Genomic DNA, 14,398 nt, shown 5'->3' on the forward strand with positions numbered 1-14,398 from the left:
TTGCCTCGTATGTGCTTGTATTAGCCTCGCTATTGTCACAGCTAGCTTCAGGGCTCGCCTTAGAAGTGAAGTTAGATAACTTCGACTGAATCGAATTACTTGTATTTTTACTGGGTTTCCTTTCTGAGAGAGGCATCACAGCTGTCTTTAGACGTCGTTCAATGTCTCATATAACGAGTATTGTCCAGAATTTTATAGAAAGGTAGCAGAGCCGAAGCGAGCACGTCCTCTCAGCAAGCCGCCATTACCGGAACCCCCCACTTCCTGATAATCTTATCTAAAGGAAACATATATAAGGTGAATAGAATTGGTCCAAGCACAGAACCCTGCGGAACTCCATAGCTGACTTTAATGAGCACAGAGGAGTCATCATTAACGCGTACAAACTGAGAGCGATCTGACAAGTAGGATTTAAACCAGCTTAGCGCAGTTCCCTTAATGCCGATGAAATGTTCCAGTGTCTGCAATAGGATGCCATGGTCAATGGTGTCAAATGCAGCACTAAGATCCAGTAAGACTAGTACAGAGACAAATCCTTTATCAGATGCAATTAGAAGGTTATTTGTAACTTTAACCAGTGCTGTCTCTGTGCTATGATGCACTCTAAATCCTGACTGGAAATCCTCGAATAAACTATTATTGTTTAGAAAGTCGCACAGCTGATTGGCAACTGCTTTCTCAAGAGTTTTTGAGAGAAAGGGAAGGTTGGATATCGGTCTATAGTTGGCTAAAACCCCTGGATCAAGAGTAGGCTTTTTCAGTAGCGGTTTTATCACAGCTACTTTAAAGGACTGTGGTACGTAGCCTGTTGATAAAGAGAGATTGATCATGTCTAATACTGAAGAGTCAATTAGAGGTGATACCTCTTTAAACAGCTTAGTCGGGATAGGATCTAAAATACAGGTAGATGATTTTGATGATGAAATTATTGAAATTAGTTGGTGAAGGTCAACAGGAGTAACACAGTCTAAAACTGTGACAGACTGATTAACAGTTTCTACGGTTTCTGTGTTTGAAGACAAAACAGTACCTGTTAATGGCAGGAGTCGATGAATTCTGTCTCTAATAGTTAGAATTTTATCATTAAAGAAGCTCATGAAGTCATTACTGTTCAGAGCTAAAGGAATACATGGTTCAATAGAATTATGGCTCTCTGTCAGCCTGGCTACAGTGCTGAAGAGAAACCTGGGATTGCCAGGCGGACCGAAATTCTTCCAAATTGGTAGAACGCCATTTCCTTTCTATTTTCCGTGAAGTTTGCTTTAATTTGCGGGTTTGAGGAGTATACCATGGAGCTAACCTCCTCTGTTTAATTTTCTTCTTTTTTAGGGGAGCAACAGAGTCAAGTGTCATACGCAACGATCCTGTAGCACTATCAACCAGGTAGTCAATCTGGGAGGGACTAAGGTTAGCATAAGACTCCTCTGTATTGAGACATGGCATTGAATTAAATGCTGATGGGATCATATCCTTAAATTTAGCTACAGCACTATCAGACAGGAGTCTGGTATAAGAATTTTTGCCCACTGGCTGGTAGTCTGGTAATATGAATTCGAAAGTTATTAAATGATGGTCTGATAAAAGAGGATTCTGTGAGGAGACTATTAAGTCTTCGATTTCAATGCCATATGTCAGAACAAGGTCGAGGGTGTGGTTAAAACAGTGAGTCGGTTCATGTACATTCTGGCGGAAGCCAACTGAGTCTAATACTGAGATAAACGCAGTGCTAAGGCTGTCATTATCAATGTCGACACGTACATTAAAGTCACCTACAATAATTACTTTATCTGCTTCAAGGACTAAACTTGATAGAAACTCCGAGAACTCAGCTATAAATTCGGAGTAAGGACCAGGAGAGCGGTATACTACAACAAATAAAAGTGGCTGCACTGTTTTCCATTTCTCATGAGAAAGAGCGAGAACAAGGCTTTCAAATGAGTTATAGTCGAGTTTAGGTTTAGGGTTGATCAAAAGGCTTGAGTCAAAAATGGCTGCAACTCCACCTCCTCTGCCGCTGACTTGAGGAATGTGGGTATTAATATGGCTCGGAGGAGTAGCTTCATTTAGGCTCACATACTCTTCAGGACACAGCCAGGTTTCAGTCAGACAAAATAAATCAACATTATGGTCTGATATTAACTCATTTACTAGAACAGCTTTAGAGGACAGAGATCTGATGTTAAGGAGTCCACATTTAATTCTCCTATCTTGTTGTACTATTGCAGAGGTTGTTCTAATTTTAATTAGATTCTTATGTTTAACTCCTCTTCTCTGTACTTTTGGTTTACTTAGTTTACGTGGTCGGGGGGCAGACACAGTCTCTATGGAGTGTTGGGTGGGTAACTGCTCAAATGGAGGTGCAGAGAAGCGTGTAGGACTGCAGCTCTGCCTCCTGGTCTCAACTCTGAGTTGTCAGGGGTTAGGTTCATAAATAAAATCGGTCAGATTTCTAGAGATGAGAGCTGCTCCCTCCAAAGTGGGATGGATGCCGTCTCTCCTAATCAGACCAGGTCTTCCCCAGAAAGTCTGCCAATTATCAATGAAGCCCACACCGTTTGCTGGACACCACCTCGACAGCCAGCAACTGAACGATGACACGTGGCTAAACATGTCATCACTGGTCAGATTTGGCAGGGGTCCGACATCGTTTTAGCATATGTACACACCGATTCCACATTAATTTTAGTGACCTCCGATTGGCGTAACCGGGTGTCATTACCGCCGACATGAATAACAATCTTATGGTATTTACGCTTATCCTTAGCCAGCAGTTTCAAATTTGATTCGACGTCGCCTGCTCTGGCCCCCGGCAGGCATTTGACTATGGTCGCTGGTGTCGCTAACTTCACATTTCTCAAAATGGAGCTGCCAATAATCAGAGTTGGTTTCTCAGCGGGTGTGTCGCCGAGTGGGGAGAACCTGTTAGAAACATGAAGCGGTTGGTGGTGACCTGTGGGCTTCAGCTTGGGACTATGCTTCCTTCGAACAGTCACCCAGCCTCCCTGGTTTCCCGGCTGCTCGGGAGCTGTCGAGGGACGGCTAGCCGGAGCTGCACTTGGTCGGTCCGCACCGGCTACGGGGGCCTGGCTAACTATAGCTAATGGTTTTGTTTCCATGGTGCGGAGCCGAGCTTCCAATTCATTAAGCCTCGCCTCCAACTCACCAAATAAACTACATTTATTACACGTACCAGTATCACTAAAGGAGGCAGAGGAGTAGCTAAACATGTGACACACCAAGCAGGAGAGAGCTGGAGAGGGACAGAGAGAAGCCATCGCTAGCTGCTAGGCTAAGCTGGTATAGCTAGCAGAGCAGACAAGCGCGTAGACAAATAAAATTGACAGTCGCTAAATAAACAGACTTATGGGTGCTTGAGCAGACCTAATGTTACTCTAGAGCGCGGATAAAAGGCCGTTATAACAAAACACAGAGCAAATTACACCAAGAGGAACAAGAGTGACAAACGCAGACTACTCGGAAGGCAGCAACCAGAAACAGGAAGTGAGACGATACGCTTACCTCAGCACATCAGCACGTCAGCCGTCAAATCTAAATGCAATCATTTAATTCAGCAAGTCTTTGACATCACAGACAAAATGTTACAAAGTTTATAGTATCGGCTGGCCCATTGGGGGCTCTAAATGTTGATATGTTATTGTTTGCAGTAAATATGAAATTGACACTCAACTTTCTCATTATTCAATGGATTTTGTTAATACATACCTTTTTTTAGATATCTCGTGCTGTTTGAAACTGGCTGAAATTCACCATCATATATTTTATTCACACAAAAAAGTCACCCAGGGCATGTGTTTGATTAGCAAACTAGAAATATGTTCGCATTAAGTGAATTAATTGTGTTTATGTTCATTAAATGATTCATTCTTGTTGGTTTAACATGAATTAAAGAAAATTCAGATGAATTAGATTCATTCATTTCAATGCAATGAGAATGAGGTGCTTCAAAACAATGACTCTGACAGGGATAGCTATTGCGCATGCGCCACATCAACCGACGTCAGAGAAAGTTCTGGAAGTCGGTGTGGAAAGTATGATGGACGTTTATCAACACCGCCAGCACATGCAGGAGTCGTTTGCTATCCGTGATATTAAAGGTAAGATATTCAGGTATATACACGAATGTATTTATTTTAACAGTGTGAGTGATAAATTGTACACATTAGACATTTGTAAGACATGTATTAGTCACTCGTGTTTCTCACCGTTAATGCTAGCTTAACTTCGCCATGGCTAACATCAGTTTTTTATTTTGACACTTGGTCAGGGCTGATTCCTTGGCCGAAAAACGAGTTGAGAAGATAAAAAAAAATTGTAAAAAAAAAAAAAATTGTAAGTGGTGTACACGCGCGGTCGGTTGTGTGCTTTGGTACGGCGTATGAGCGTGCGTTTGCAGTGGTTAGTTATTGTGTCCATACAAGCTGAAGTTGTAGTGTAACACTCGTCGGCAGAGACAGCTTCGTTTCACCGGCGTTTTCGATGGCTTGTTATTTTTTAGCTAAGAGCCAGGCTAACGTAAATAACTGATAGATGACCATGGGTTGGAGCTGAAGTTTTGGTAAGGTCACGTGAGCAAACGGCTGTGTAAATCCGTTTAGACTATGATGCAATGAAAGCGGTGGTGCGTTATATGTCATCTCGAAGAATACACATGTCCTTGCCACCAGAAATTGTTTCATAGACTTCACATTTCAGTGTATGCAATTACAGATATTGTAATACGTGCCCTATTCACTATAGAAACATTATGTTGTATTCCATCCATCCATCCATTATCTATACCGCCTATCCCTTTCGGGGTTGCGGGGGGCTGGAGCCTATCCCAGCTACAATGGGCGGGAGGCGGGGTACACCCTGAACCGGTCGCCAGCCGATTGCAGGGCACATTATGTTGTATTAACCTTGTAAAACATTTTCTCTATTTACCAGAAATACATCCCAAAACAAAATACTGTCCCCATGCCCTGAGATTTGTATGCACCTCAGAAATACATGGTAAGTTGATATTGTCATTTTCTATTTGAAGAAATGTATATTTATATATCATGACAAATGTTTTTGATTTCTTTTCTTTCAGTGACGTGTATGTGGCAGTGCAGGCATTGTGGATGGAGATGACACGTGTGGATGATGACAGATGAACACACACCGAGGTATTGCTTGATGGACAGTTGTGGCTGGAGCAGTTGTACTGGTTTTCAAGAACTTTTTCTGTGAGTGGAGCAGTCACACTTGCACGTTGGGCTCCTAAAGTTGAGATTTTCTGACATTGCTTTTACAGTAAGTAATTTTTCACCATTTCTGACTTTAAAAAAAAAAAACAGTTCATCTGTTGATTGTAATAATTCAGTGTTTAAAACAATAACATGCATATTTTTATAGTTATGCACACATCATATTGCATTGTTCACATTGTTTGAAGGTTGTTTTTGTACTGAGTCGCAATAATTTTGTTTGTAAAATATTCTACAAGCATTTTTGACATGGTTGAAAAAAAAAGTTACATGTTGAATGTTAAACTTAAATGTCAGAAGTGCACATATTTTTGCAAGACTGTAAATGTGGAACTCCTAATACAGCATTCCCAAATGCATCACTTGGTTAAAGTCCTGGAGAAAATTGCTTTTTGATTTATCTTTGTGCTGTGGAAAGTCTTCAGACACTGTTTTGGTCAGCGTTGTACTGTGGCATACTGTGGAGATGCATCAAAGACAATAAAGATCGGGTGTCAGTTCTATGTTGCACCCAAATGTCAAATAAAAATTGTAAATGTTTTTGCATGTACTTTATGTATGTTAGCGGATCTTTGGTAATTTAATTAATCATAATGCTTACACTAAGTGTAAAGTGAAAACAACACTAAAACAAGATATTAGTATAACAGACAAAACCTGTATTAGTTTATCCAACAAGATTTACTTTAGTTTAATGGACAAAACCTGTATTAGTTCATCCAACATGATTTACATTAGTTTAATGGACAAAACCTCTATTAGTTCATCCAACATGATTTACTTTAGAGTAACACACAAAACCTATATTAGTTCATCTTACATGTTGAATTGTGTTGTACAAACTTAAATTACTTAAAACGAACCAACACAAACAAGATAGACTAACATGATTTCTTTAGATGAAATATAGGTGGCAAGGTAAAATTACATTCATCCAATGAATTATTTTTTTGAGTGCAGGAAACAAGGTAGTATAGTATAGGTAGTATAAAGCAGCTAAAACATCAGCATAAACTGGTCCTTCCAGCTTGACCAGCTAAAACCACAAGCATAAGATTGTCCCTCCAGCTTGGCCAGCTTAAGTGTGGCCAAAACACACCTTAGACCAGCTATACCAGCAAGAGTAGGAGAGCAAAAAGTATGTCAGACTTTGGGCTCTATTTTCGACTCTGCCGCTAGCACAGCGCAGGTTGCGCACCCTGCGCAGTGGTATTTTCATGTAGCACAGGCAGGCACACGGCACACTTGGTATTTTGGTAAACCAAGGCGTACAGAGGTGCGCCAGGATGGGCGTTGCGGCGCAGTAGGGCAGGTGTCGGCATAATCAGCTGGCGCATTTGGATTTTCGTCTGATTTCGTTCTGCGCCGGTGGCACAAAAGTGCGCTGAAAGCTCGCCACCCCAGACCTGGTCAACTCTGCGCCAGTTTACCAAAATACCAAGTACGCTGCGCACCCGCCTGCGCTGCACAAAAATACCACTGCTCAGGGTGTGCACCCTGCGCCGTGCTAGCGGTCACTGGTGTTAAAATGTGATCTATATCCAGACATGTTATCTGGAAAAGGAAAAATGTATGTTAATGCAATTTGCAAACGTGTTGTGATTGGAATATGATTGCTTTTGCCTGACTACATCTGGAGGTGGTCTGGCTCGCACTGTGTGCAGATCTTAGGTAAGCGTAAATTCAACCTGTACGATATGCTGGCTTAAACAACATAACAATGAAACTGATATTTGTTTTAAGCTAACAAAAAATATAGGTGGTTGTGCAAATTTAGAGATTTAGCAAGTGAGAAGGCTGAAAGAGATACAGCTCTTGTGCCATGAATGCACCAAAAGATGTGTTAAACTGTAAACTGAAGAAGGCAATAATTTATCCATCCATCCATTTTCTCCCGCTTATCCGGGGCCGGGTCGCGGGGGGAGCAGTCTGAGCAGGGATGCCCAGACTTCCCTCTCCCCAGACACTTCCCCCAGCTCTTCCGGGGGGATCCCAAGGCGTTCCCAGGCCAGCCGAGTGACATAGTCACCACGGCATGTCCTGGGTCTTCCCCGGGGTCCCTGGGACATGCCTGGAACACCTCCCTAGGGAGGCGTCCAGGGGGCATCCGATAAAGATGCCCAAGCCACCTCAGCTGACTCCTCTCGATGTGGAGGAGCAGCGACTCTACTCTGAGCTCCTCCCGGGTGACAGAGCTCCTCACCCTATCTCTAAGGGAGTGCCCCGCCACCCTGCAGAGGAAACTCATTTCAGCCGCTTGTATCCATCACCTTGTTCTTTCGGTCATGACCCAAAGTTCATGACCATAGGTGCGGGTAGGAACGTAGATTGACCGGTAAATCGAGAGCTTCTCCTTTCGGCTCAGCTCCTTCTTCACCACGACAGACTGGTACAGCGACCGCATTACTGCAGCCGCTGCACCGATCCGCCTGTCAATCTCACGCTTCATCCTTCCCTCACTCGTGAACAGGATCCCAAGATACTTAAACTCCTCCACTTGAGGCAGGAACTCTCCCCCAACCTGAAGGGAGCAAGCCACCTTTTTCCGGTCGAAAACCATGGCCCCGGACTTGGAGGTGCTGACTCTCATCCCAGCTGCTTCACACTCGGCTGCGAACCACCCCAGTGCATGCTGAAGGTCCTGGCTCGAGGGAGCCAACAAGACAATATTATCTGCAAAAAGCAGAGACGAAATCTGGCGGCTCCCGAACCGAACCCCCTCCGGCCCCTGGCTGCGCCTAGAAATTCTGTCCATAAAAATGATGAACAGAACCGGTGACAAAGGGCAGCCCCGCCGGAGTCCAACATGCACCGGGAACAGGTCCGACTTACTGCCAGCAATGCGGACCAAGCTCCTGCTCCGGTTGTACAGGGACTGTACAGCCCTCAATAGAGGGCCTCCAACCCCATACTCCCGGAGCACCACCCACAGAATGACGCGAGGGACACGGTCGAATGCCTTCTCCAAGTCCACAAAACACATGTGGACTGTTTGGGCAAACTCCCATGAACCCTCAAGCACCCTGTGGAGGGTATAGAGCTGGTCCAGTGTTCCACGGCCGGGACGAAAACCGCATTGTTCCTCCTGAATCCGAGGTTCAACTATCGGCCGGATTCTCCTCTCCTGTACCCTGGAATAGACTTTTCCAGGGAGGCTGAGGAGTGTGATCCCCCGATAGTTGGAACACACCCTCCGGTTCCTTTTTAAAAAGAGGGACCACCACCCCAGTCTGCCAGTCCAGAGGCACTGTCCCCATCTGCCACGCGATGTTGCAGAGGCGTGTCAACCAAGACAAGCCTACAACATCCAGAGACTTGAGGTACTCAGGGCGGATCTCATCCGCCTTCGGTGCTCCGCCACTGAGGACCTTGCGAACTACCTCAGTGACTTCAGCCCTAGTGATGGATGAATCGACCTCCAAGTCCCCAGTCTCTGCTTCCTCTACGGAAGACATGACAGTGGGATTGAGGAGATCCTTGAAGTATTCCTTCCACAGTCCGACAATATCCCCAGTCAAGGTCAACAGCTCCCCATCTCCACTGTAAACAGTGATGACAGAAAGCTGCTTCCCCTTCCTGAGGCGCCGAATGGTTTGCCAGAATTTCCTCGAGGCCGACCGGTAGTCCTCCTCCATGGCCTCCCCGAACTCCTCCCAGACCCGAGTTTTTGCTTCTACAACCGCCCGAGCTGCTGCGCGCTTGGCCGGCCAGTACCCATCAGCTGCCTCAGGAGTCCTATGAGCCAGCCAGGCCCGATAGGACTCCTTCGTCAGCTTGACGGCATCCCTTACTTCCGGTGTCCACCACCGGGTTCGGGGGTTGCCTCCACGACAGGCACCGCTGACTTTACGGCCACAGCTACGGACGTCTGCATCAGCAGTGGAAGTGGAGAACATGGTCCATTCGGACTCAATGTCTCCAACCTCCCTCGGAATCTGGTCGAAGCTCTCCCGGAGGTGGGAGTTGAAAACCTCCCTGACAGTGGGTTCCGCCAGACGTTCCCAACAGACCCTCACGGTACGTTTGGGTCTGCCAAGTCTGTCCCGCTTCCTCCCCTGCCAGCGAATCCAACTCACCACCAGGTGGTGATCAGTTGACAGCTCAGCCCCTCTCTTTACCCGAGTGTCCAAGACATACCGCCGAAGGTCAGATGATACGACTACAAAGTCGATCATTGACCTCCGGCCTAGGGTGTCCTGGTGCCACGTGCACTGATGGACACCCTTATGCTTGAACATGGTGTTTGTTATGGACAAACTGTGACTAGCACAGAAATCCAATAACAGAACACCACTCGGGTTCAGATCAGGGAGGCTGTTCCTCCCAATCACACCCCTCCAGGTATCACTGTCGCTACCCACGTGAGCATTGAAGTCCCCCAGCAGAACAATGGAGTCCCCAGTTGGAGCACTTTCCAGTACCCCTCTCAGGGACTCCAAGAAGGCCGGGTACTCTGCACTGCTGTTCAGCCCATAGGCCGAAACAACAGTGAGAGACCTATCCCCGACCCGAAGGTGCAGAGAAGCAACCCTCTCGCTCAGCGGGGAGAACTCCAACACATGGCAGCTGAGCTGGGGGGCTATAAGCAAGCCCACACCAGCTCGCCGCCTCTCACCGCGGGCAACTCCAGAGTAGAAGAGAGTCCAGCCTCTCTCAAGGAGTTGGGTTCCAGAGCCCAGACTGTGCGTGGACGTGAGCCCGACTATCTCTAGCTAGTACTGCTCAACCTCCCGCGCTAGCTCAGGCTCTTTCCCCCACATTGAGGTGACATTCCATGTCTCCATAGCCAGAGTCGTTGTCCAGGGCTTGGGTCGTCGGGGCCCCCGCCCACGACTGCCACCCATATCACATAGCACCGGCCCCTTCTGATCCTTCCTGCGGGTGGTGGGCCTACGGGAAGGCGGGCCCACGTTGCTCCTTCGGGCTGTGTGACCCGGCCACCAGGCGCTCGCCAGCGAGCCCCAACCCCAGGAGCAATAATTTAATATATTGCCAAATTTACAAAAGGGGAAAAATAATTAATAATTTGTCACAGACAATCTTTCACATGTTTATAAAGTGTCCCTTAACTCAAGAACTTATTCAGCTCTGTGATGTTTTTTGAGGGAAGCTGAGTGGCTGCACCTTTAAATTCTCATGCACAGGTTTTGCTAAGGCTAGACCGGACTGGTATTATCTGGACAACGCAGAGCCTTCGCATGGACTGTGCAACCACACAGGGCCTCGCGCCACTAGGGGCATCTGCAATCCTGCTTTTTTTTTTTTTTTTTTTTTTAATAAATACATTAGTTATATATGATTTTGTCTGTCTCTGTCTCTTTTTGCGGAGATGAGGATGAGGAACTACAGCACTTAAAACACTTCTATACCTCAAAGAGATTGAAGGAACTTTCCCCACCTGTGAGATTGCGCGCAGGATCCTATTGACTCTTCCAGTAACGGTGGCATCGGGGGAGCGAAGCTTTTCAAACTTGAAACTAATTAAAAACTATTTTCGCAACACCATGTCACAAGACAGACTGTTCGGCCTTGCCCTGCTATCAGATGAAAAGGACATTGCATCCAAACTGGATTATAAAGATCTTATTGCTGAGTTTGCGGCCAAGAAGGCAAGGAAAGTGACTCTGACATTATCAGTTTCTGTGCAATTTATGTATGGTGAGTCTGTCTTATTTGTTTGTGTTACAGTGCAGTAAATATGTTGTGTATAGTTGTAATGAAAATGAATGTATATTATGAATGAAGAGTGTCCTAACCTAGTTCTTTAAAATGTCAAGATGCCAAAAATAAAGTAACTGAGCTGACTTGATGTAAAGCCACCTGTTGCAAAGTTGATTTTTTTCCCCCCTTTGAAATAAATAGCAAAAAGTCATAGCTGAGACTATGTGTATGATTATGCTGCATTATTCTACTTGATAAAAACGTATTGCAGCGGGATTATGCGTGCAGTAGAACTAGAATAGCTGTTTCCCTGTGACTTATTCATGCGCAATTGCGCATCCATGTCAAAGAGCAGGGCCTCGCATTTCAAGTTTGCACAGGGCCTTGCACCCTCCCGCGACTGCCCTGGGACAAAGTATCTGTGTACAGATCCCATTTTAATAGCAGGTGTAAATAGACTATCTACATTGATGATCTGAAACCCATTGTTTCCACTGAACCAAGCAGCCAGTGAAGCTGCTGCAGGATGGAGGTAATATGGTGCGAGGAGGGGGTTCTGGTAATAATGCGGGCTGTGGCGTTTTGAACCAGTCGAAGTTTATGGAGGGACTTGTGAGGGACAAAGAAAAGGAGTGAATTACAGTAGTTAAGGCTGTGAACCAGGATGGCAGTGGTGTGAGGGGTGAGAGAGGGGCGGAGACAATTGATGTTACGTAGATGGAAATAGGCAGAACGGGTAATGCTATTGATGTGAGAGTGGAAAGATAGTGAGCTGTCGAGGATGACACCCAGACTCCTAACCTGAGGGGAGGGGGACACTCTGGAGCTGTCAAGGTTGAGGGAGAAACTGTTGGTTTTGGATAGGGTTGATTTAGTGCCAATGAGAAGAAGTTCTGTCTTGTTACTGTTGAGTTTAAGGAAGTTGGAGGTGAACCAGGATTTGATCTCAGAGAGACAGAGGGTGAGGGAAGAGGGTGGGAGAGTGGAGGTTGGTTTACTGGAAAGATAGAGCTGGGTGTCATCCGCGAAGCAGTGAAAATGGATACCAAATATACGGAAGATATTGCCGAGAGGGAGAAGATAAATGATGAAGAGAAGGGGCCCCAGGACAGAGCCCTGGGGCACACCAGTGCAGGGGGGTGTTGGTGATGCCTATGGAGGAAAGTCTGTTGAGGAGAATGGGGTGAGAAATGGTGTCGAGTCAGCTGCCATGAGGATGTCGTTGGTGATTTTTATGAGGGCTGTTTCTGTGCTGTGACGGGGACGGAAACCAGACTGGAATTGCTCATAAAGACTATTGTTGGTGAGATGGGAGTGGAGTTGAGAAGCAACAGTTTTTTCTAAAGTTTTGGAGATGAAAGGAAGGTGAGAAATGTGGTGGAGGTTATTGAAGTCATTGGGCTCTGATCCAGGTTTCTTGAGAATGGGACTCACAGCTGCAGATTTGAAAAGAGTGGGGAAAATTGCAGAGGACAGTGAGGAGTGAATAATGACAGAAATGGGGGGGGGGTAGAGAGGGGAGGCAAGATTTGACAAGAACTGTGGGGATGGGATCAAGCACACATGAAGATGGTTTTGACTTGGTGATGAGGTCGGAGATTCCTGAGGGATGAGGGAGAACAAAGGTGGAGAATGGTTGACAGGATGGGAGAGGTTCAGAGGAAGGGGAGGGTGAGGTGAAGGAGCCCAAATGTTGGTGGATTTTATTGATCTTTTCATTGAAAAACAGGAGGAGAGAGTCACAGGTGTCAGAGGAGTAAAAGTGGGGGGGGGGGGGGGGGGGAGTCAGGGGGTTGAATGATGTTGTTGAAAAAAGAAAAGAGAGTCTTGTGGTTGCCTGCATTAGAACAGATAAGTCCGGAGTAATACTGGAGATAATGAGAGAGCTGAGCTGTGTAAATGTCTTTGTGGATGGTGAGACCAGATTTCCTGTCGAGTCTTTCAAGCTGTCAATTTTTGGATTTCATGGAGTGAAGATCAGGGGTGAACCAAGGGGCTTTGAGAGCACCCAAGCGAATTAAATATCAAAACATGTGTCTTGATTGGATTGGCGTGCTATTACTTTTCTTAAATTTATGTTTAAGTTTTTCACGATGTAAGTCACATAAGGAATGAATGGGAGGTCAAAAAACGAACAAATCATTGGACTTTTCCTACTGCTCCGGCATACTTTCACCTAGAGACTCCATTAAAACTGTGGACACAAGTCTTGTGTATTGGTGTGTTATTCCATGTTTTGATAGGTCATATAGTTTTTGATGTCATTGTTCAATGACCATGATCATTTTGGGAGAAATTTTGAGATTATAAAGGGTGTGTATTGCATGGAATGTTCGTGTCAGAGTGGGTGATGCCATCGGTCAGGGTGGGAGAGAGCCTAAAAAACTCCAGATTTTTTCTTTTTCCACACTCCTCCCAGCCACAATTTACACTCTACATGCATGATTTTTTCCACATTTGTAGACAAATTTGTTATGTCTCTTAAAATGTGCTCAAAAAAATCAGAGGGACTTACAGAATTTGAATTTGTATCCTCTAAGTGTGGCCAGATCTGTCTCTGCTCCTCATTGACTCCAATACAAAGATTTTCTGACAGAGGCAGAATGGACCCCTGTTTTAAACTTGCAAGTGTCTGCAAAGCATTTTCTGGAGAAACACCAAAATCACACCAATCGTTCAGGAAGTCCTGACAGCGATGACGGTCTGTGTTTTTTTCTGATTGGAGCTACGGTTTTGTCAGCATAAGCCCAAATGTGAGAGCAGTACTGAGGCAGAAAATGGCTCTTTTTCTCCACATTTCTGTCTGCCCCTGTCTGTCTGCCTGGGGGGCCCCTATCATCAATGGCAACCACTTCAAGTAGCCGTGGCAACCTCTGAGCCTCAGTACTTCTCTGAGCACTCCTCTCCTACACACACAAACACACATATATAGCTTCATGTAATTACAGATACACACACAGAAACACACACAAACACCAACACACATGTAACCAGGGTTAAAGTCCTCAAATTTGGCCCAGAAGGGCTTTTTCCTACTCTCTGTAGCCCTTGAATGAAGTTGAAATGTTGGTAATGTGATGTGATGTTGTTAGTGATGTTGTTAGTGATTTTGGCCAGTTAGCATTAGCCACAATGCTAACAGCAGCTAATGCTAACATGAGGTCCTCTGAACTTGTTGGTGCATACAGGTTTGACTTTTGATATCAGGTTATTGTGCTAATATGCTAATGATTAACATGCTAATGCTAACATGATAACCTACGGTAAAATGATTGTTAAATCTCTGAAGAATCTCATCATTCGTACACATAATGTACACGTAATGTACACATAATAATGTATACACCATGGCCCTTTCAAAATTTCCCCAGGGGAAATTGTCTAGTTGTTTCATACTATTTGACTGTCAGTGTTTAGGTTGGTTAGGTAACTTTTTCATGTAAGTGAAACCAAAGGACCTAGCCAAAAAGAAATACATCCAAACA

The 14,398-nt window shown here is 45.3% G+C and overlaps 1 pseudogene; it reads right to left on the reverse strand.

Annotated features, from left to right (window-relative positions):
• Positions 1-2,436: 2,436 nt before the first annotated feature.
• On the reverse strand, positions 2,437-3,227 carry LOC139332344 (uncharacterized; annotated as a pseudogene).
• Between the last annotated feature and the right edge of the window lie 11,171 nt (positions 3,228-14,398).

Source organism: Chaetodon trifascialis, chromosome 6 (assembly GCF_039877785.1).
Source record: "Chaetodon trifascialis isolate fChaTrf1 chromosome 6, fChaTrf1.hap1, whole genome shotgun sequence".
Taxonomy (NCBI): domain Eukaryota; kingdom Metazoa; phylum Chordata; class Actinopteri; order Chaetodontiformes; family Chaetodontidae; genus Chaetodon; species Chaetodon trifascialis.